The following is a 7,532-nucleotide window of genomic DNA, read 5'->3' as shown; positions in this document are numbered from 1 at the left end:
GCCTGCTACTCTGTGCTACGCACATGCTTACCTTGCTCCCGGAGACCTGGTCTCTCTCAGGAGGGTAACAAGGGAAAGTGTTCAGTGCAGATCAGTGAGTAAGCACAAGCCCACCCGTGCTTACCTTGCTCCCGGAGACCCGGTCTCCTATGTGTGTTAGAAAGAAATATTGAGTATGGATTACAGAGAGCATGGAAGTCTGCCTTCAGCCAATACCTGATTGTATGTGCTAAAAGGGGAATTTAGATTTGTTAAGAAGTAACACAGGCAGTTGGTTTGAATCCAGTGCCAAACCAAAACCAAACTCACTGCTTCGAGTCAAATCTGACTCATAGAGACCCCTCCTTGGGTTTCTGAGACAGTATCTCTAGGGAAGGGAGCTCTGGTAGCGTATGTGTGATAATGTGTTTAATTCCTGATGAAATATTTCAAGACAGGTTCTTACATGATAAATTACATTCACATAAAATTAACAGGATGGTGACTGTTCCTAAGTCAGACAAAATAAGTAAAAGGACAAGAAGGAACTAAAACACATAAACTTTGAATGAACTAGTATGTTTCTTCAAAGATCACCTACATTATGGAGAAGGGCTACATGAAGTTTTTCTGTATTGATAGAATAGAATTGGTACTAATAGATAAAATTCCAGGAACAAACACTGCAGTTCCCTATAAAGATGATCTTTCTAAAAATTGGGCTGCTTTTTGAGGAAATGCTTGTTATGTTCTGGGAAATCATCAAAGGTAAGTTTGATGATTTTCTGTAGAAAAGATTCCATCAGTGTTTAGAATATTTTGAGTAAGCTTGAAAACATAGTTTCTGAGGTTTTTCTAACTCTAACAATCTCTGAATTAAGCAGTGTGTTGTCAAGAGGTGGTATTATTATATAAAATAAATTATCCATGTTTCCTCATGAAAAGACAGCAGATAAAATACTACCTGTTGGAGACCAAGAAGAAGACCCCCAAAAGAACATGATTGTGAGGCACATGTTCTAATTACAGTGAAGAGATGACAAGACCTCTCTTGTGATTGTTTGCTTTTAGAGATGGCAAGGCCTCTCTGTGGTTGAATGCTGCTTTAAAAGATGGCAAGGTCTCTCTCACTGTTAAATCCTTAGTTGGCAAAACATCTAAGTATTAAAAGTAGATGTTATTCTCCATGTTTTTATCTTATACTTTGGGTCACTGTGTCCTAGTAAACATTTATCATTTTACACTCCTTATTCCTGAGGAAACTTCTCTGATTGTTTTAATGGCCACCTGTTCTCCTTGAGCACAGAGAGGAGTAAAATTTTAGCTCTGTAAAGAATAAGCTGATTGTATGGATTCCAAGACTAATGACATAATCATGTACAAACATATAAATAAAGTAGAACAAAGGCATCAGGGGTCGCTCCCGCAGAACATGCAGGGTGTCTGCCTGGCCCCCGTTCCTTAAAAAATAAAAAAAGAAAACTATTAATCCTTTCATGTTACTTCATTTCATGACCTGTGTGGTTTTGCCAGACACGGAAACTACCTACTCTCTTTTTTACATGTTCTTGTTTATTTAATTTGTACTTTGTGAGTGAATATTCTATATGAGATGGTCCTAAGCCACCAAAGAAGCATACAATCTGGGGGTTTTTCTATCCTTAGGAACTTTCAATATAGAGTTGGAGAAATGTCTGGGAAAATACTATAAAGAGGTATTTAGACAAAAATGGTACAAAGCACACTTGGCTACAAGTGATAAGAATGTAAAAATGAATAATATGAATGAATTGATAATCTGTCCTATTTAAATGGGCTCCAGATATTACGTCTTTCAGACTTTGCATATCAGAGTCTGTCAGTAGGCTTAGCCTCTGTCACCCATTAGTCATCGGAGAATAAAAGGTCTCTCTCTTTAAAGAAAGGGGAAATGGTTTCAGCTTTTTTGCATTATTTTTAGTTCCACCTCATTGATTTCATAGTAACTGGAGGTTCTGATTTGAATAACAAAATTATTCCATATCATATTGCTTAAAAAATAAGATAATTCAATATTAAAATCATTGTTCTAACTTCCTTTTGTGTGTGAAATTAGATACACTGAAATAATTGCAAATGATAAAGTTTGATGTCACTTGTGATTTGGATGAGCTGTGAGTTACAGGACGCTCAATATGTGATTTTTGCTATATTTTTTTCCTTGTGTTCATTTTCTTTAATAACATTTTCTTTAATACAGTTATAACAAGAAGTTCATGTTCAGTTAGGCTTTACATGTCATAATCTTTGAATGATTAAACAAATATTTCTCTACATTTTTAAATAAATACACTCTCCTTTAAAAATCCTTAAGAGAAACAATATTGTTGTTCTTAGGTACCACTGAGTCAGCTCCAACTCAGAGACACTATGTACAACAGAATGAAACACTGCCTGGTCCTGTGCCAGCCTCATAATCCTTGCTATACCTGAGCCCATTGTTGAAGCTACTGTGTCAATCCATCTCATTGGGGGTACTCTTTCATAGGCATTGGTTGTTTTGTGAGCTGGATTCTTTATTCAGTACAAATATATTTCTCAGTAACCAACCCATTGGCAAAACAAAAATAGATTAATGATAACTACATACATTCATTTGTGTGTGTGTGTGTGTGTGTGTGTGTGTGTGGAGGGGGATCAAGAACAAGGACTGAGGATTACTGAGTAGTATAGTGAGATGAGCATATTCTAGAAATGTATCTTTTCAGTGATTCTAAATAACCAGAGGGGGAAATGTAAAAATAAAGAAAAAAATCTATACAAAAACAATAAGAAAAATGGAGAAGGTTATTGAAAATTCTGATTTTAAAAGAAGGAATAGAGAGAAGTAGAGAGAGGAGGAAAGTCTATTCCCTCCTAATTCCAGTGACAGACATTGTTGGGCACCCTCTACATTTCCTAGCATCCTCTGAAGCTCTCCTCATTTGGCCAATGAGTCAAAAGTGGAGGTTTGCTAAGGGACTTCAAATACATAGTTTGTTTTCTCATTAAAGAACCAGATAGCTGAAGAAAAAGTGATGACTATTCCCTTGAATACACTCATACCACCCGGATCTCTTTCCAGAATCTGAAATCCATGAAAATAAGAACAAAGGTGAAAAACACTTGTTCTAAGTATGGCAGCAAACCACTCCTTTTCTTCATCTTTTGAATATGAGTAAGATGTGTAGAGATGCAGCAGCTCTCACGTGATCATGCAAGCAATGAACTAAATACAGCAAAGAAAAGCAGAAAAGACTTATCTTTGATGATAACTTTGAATTGTTGAACTGTATCTAAATATATCAACCACGAAATTTTTGTTTGTAAATATCTATAATATTTTATTGAATAGAAACTTGGCTTTCTTTTAATTATAGCAACATTATTCCTGATATAACTCCATATATTATATCAAAGTGTCCATAGAATTCATTGCACTATCTCACATATACACATAATTCATTCCAGAATCCTTTACTACATTATTCCATGAAAAGTTATTTTCATGATCTTGCCTAAGAAACCTTTTTACTGCAATTGATATTTTCCATATAATTATCAATCTATAAATATCTAATAGACAAAACAGAAATGAAGATATGAAGTTGAAAAATATACTGAATAAGAATAACCCAATATATGTATTTTAGTAAATTTGTTCCCTAAATAAGAAAATATGCAATATCACATAAAATATTTACTAAAATTGAGACTATACATAGCAGTAATTTTAAATAAATCCAAAAACAAAAAATATGTTAAAGGAACACTTTTAAAAGTATTTGATAAACACAAAAATTAAACAAAAAATCAAATAAAAAATAAGCCTCTTACTATTTGAAGAAACAGATATGCTAAAATTAAGAGTGTTAAGAGAATAATAAAAAAGGTAAAAATTGTATGTCAAAACTCATTGGCTAATTCAGAGACATAATATTTTATTTTCAAAAACATAAAAATTAAAGATGGTAAATTTTTGAAATTAGATAAAATTGAAGATTAGGTGGAAAATTAAAAAAATAGAAAAATAATGACAAAAATAAGTTCTAAATGCAAAAATAATATTATTATATTTAAGTATAAATTAGTCCTTTTTTGGGAAATCAATGATAGCATACATATATCCCTAGCAACCCTAATCAAGGTAAAAAATCCTAAAAATTGAAATTAAATAAATTAGAAATGAAACTTTACATTTTACTGAAAATGTACAAGGTACAAAAGTCAAATTAAAAACACATTACAAGAAGAGTGCAACCCAAGTACACGTGTATGATCAAATTTCCCTTCCAATTGCTTGTATCTTGAACTATCACAGAAATAAGTTAAGTGATCCTATTGGTCAAAGGTTGGCAGAATTTTATATACAACTGAAACCATGATTAAATAAGAGAAAAGAATAGACAATGTAGGTAAACTTGGAACAAAATGGTTTCTTTACTAGAGTTAAATTCTCAGGACCTTCACAATGATGAATTTGATATGTAAGGATTCTTTTTGGAATGCTAAGTGTAGTCTGATTATTGCTAGACATTAGAAAGGTCTCCTAATCCTGAAGATTCTCTACCCTGGAGGTGCACAGCATTGGTAAGCTCAAATGATTCCATTCCATGTGATGAGAAGAAGCCAATGCTTCTAAACATCCCTGTAGATATCCATCTATGAAGAGGAATACCTCAAGGCTTTTTTACTTTAATATTTCTCTTGACAAAAATGTCACTTCTGTACATTATTACATGAATATTTGTGGGAATTTTTGTTTTTTGCATATTAAATATATTAAGTGCTAGTATATGCTATATCTGTCCTTCTCCCTCTCAATTAAGGCAAGTAATCACCACAATCTATTTGTATTTCATTACCTTAGTATTCAAGTTTGGTTTCTTGTTCATGAAGTGCCAAGGGAGGATGAATGTGAACTGGGCTTCCATTGTGCAAAATATTCTTCCAACAGATCTTCAAGCTACATTTTTTAAATAACTCGCACAGACATCTTCATAGTACTTCATGTTTAGAACCTTCAAAGATATCTCTTGGGAAATCACTTTACCACTTACCCTTCCTGATTAGTTTGCAAAGTTGAGCTTCCACATGAAATGCATGAAATAAACACCTCCAATGAAGCCAATGTTTTTGGCACCAAGAAGCTGGAGATCTACTTGATTTGCATTGTTCAAAGTTGACAGTTAAAGTTACAAAATCATTAAATCCTCCAGCGTTAGCTCCCTATTCTCAATGTCTCTGTTCCTTCTAGTACTCTGGATTGACAGGTCTAATGAAAACATTTTCCACCGACAACATTGCTGCTATTGGAAATAAAAGATCTTCACAATCTAGAGAAGCATTTATTACTACACATGTTATATGTGGAGGGAGAGGAAATTCCATGATAGACAAGCCCAATCTGCTCTTGTCAATTGCATCACACTGATAAAATTGTTTAAGAGCTTCCAAAATAAGTCCTTATTACAAAACAAAACAAACTCACTGCTGTCAAGTTGGATCTGACTCATAGCGACTCCTCTTTGTGTTTCCAAGGCAGTATCACTACAGAAGTAGATTGCCCAACCTTCCTTCCAAGGAGTGGCTGGTGGGTTTGAACTGCCAGCCTTCTGGTTAGCAGTCAAGTGCCTTAAGCACTACACTACCAGAGCTCCTTATATTTCATTATAGTAATTGGCTTTGTCTTCTTGAGCTGCTCTTTGAAATCTTCTTTTCAGCCCTTTTATCTTGTCATTTCTTCCGTTAGATTTAGGTATTCTCCATTCAAGAGCAAGTTTCAGAGTCTCTTCTTATGTCCATTTTTGTGTTTTCTTCTTTTCTGTCTTTTAAAAGACTCTTTGCTTTCTTCATGGATGACATTCTTGTTGTCATTCCACAGTCCCTCTGGTTTTTGGTCATTGGTTTCAATGCATCAAATCTATTTAGATGATCTCTAAATTCAGGAGGCTCTCATGGACTTCTTTTAATTGCCTTCAGCTTCAACTTGAACTTCCACATGAGCAGTTGGTGGTCTGGTTCCCAATCAGCTCCTGGCCTTGTTTTGGTTGAAGATATTGAGTTTCTCTGTTACCTCTTTCCACAGATGTGGTTGATCTGGTTCCTGTGTACTCCACCTGTCAAACTCCACGTATATAGCTGCTGTTTATGTTGTTGAAAAAAAAGTATTTGCAATAATCAAAATTACTGCAAAATTATTTCATGCAATTTCCAATGTGATAGAAATATCATCAAGGCCATATTTTCCAACTGCCGATTATTCTTCTTTGCTTCCAACTTTTTCATTCTAATCACCAGTGATAATCAACACCTCTTAATTTCATATTTAGTCAATTTCAGATTGCAGAAGTTGGCAAAAATCTTTAATTTCTTTGTCTTTGACTTTGGTGGTTGGTGCGTAAATTTGAATAATAGCACTATTAACTGGTCTTCCTTGTAGGTGTATGGATATTATTGTATTGTACTTGAGGATAGATCTTGAAACATTTTTGTGACAATGAATTCCACATCATTCCTCTTCAATTTGTCATTACCAGCATAGTAGATCACATGGTTGTCTGATTCAAAAAGGCCCAAACCAATCCATTTCAACTCACTAATACCCTGGATAGGAGCTATGGTAGCATAGTGCCTAAGGCACTTGACTGATAACCAGAAGGCTGGCAGTTCAAACCCACCAGCCACTCCTCAGAAGGAAGATAGGTCAATCTACTTCTGTAGTGATATTGCCTCAGAAACCCAAGAAGGGGTTGCTATGAGTTGGGTCCGACTCGACGGCACATAACAACAACAACAATGCCTAGGATAGTGATCTTTATGAGTTCCATTTCATTTTTGACAGCTTCCAATTTTCCTAGATTCATACTTCATATGTTTCATATTCCGAGTATTAATGGATGTTTACAGCTATTTCTTCCCATTTTGAGTTGTGCCCCATCACCCTATAAAGTTTCCCAAACCTCTTCTCCAGCCACATCATTAATGTCAACTCTATACTGAGGAAGTAACTTTTCTTCAGTAGTATTTTGTGTGCCTTCCAACCTGACAGACTCATCTTCTGGCACTATATCAGACAATATTTCTAGGCTACTCATAAATTTTCCAGTAATATGTCACACAGTGTTTCCCTGCTAGTCATAAATTTTCCACTGGCCGCTTCCCTCTTCCAAGTCCTTCTTAGTCTGGAAGCTCTGCTGAAACCTGTTCACCATGGGTGATCCTGCTGGTATTTGAAATACCATTGACATAGCTTTCACTCTCATAGCAACAGGTAAGCCACCACAGTACAAGAAGGTGACAGATGAGTGGTGGCCCAGTGGAATATGATGTCAAATTTCTTTGTTTCTTTTTTTCTAATGCGTTTTATTGAAATATAATTTATGTACACTGAAATACACAGAACTAAAGCAACATGGGTCAATAAGTTTTTTTTGTTTTGTTTTGCTTTGTTTTTTGCAGTGTTCCCTCCCCTTTCCTCCCATCCCGGCAACCAACTAAGGAAGTTTCCCTCCAAATATAAACCTTTCCTTGAC

This window comes from Orycteropus afer, unplaced genomic scaffold, assembly GCF_000298275.1.
Source record: "Orycteropus afer afer isolate SDZICR_OR568_19922 unplaced genomic scaffold, OryAfe1.0 scaffold00046, whole genome shotgun sequence".
Taxonomy (NCBI): Eukaryota; Metazoa; Chordata; class Mammalia; order Tubulidentata; family Orycteropodidae; genus Orycteropus; species Orycteropus afer.
Note: the sequence above shows the minus strand (reverse complement) of the source record.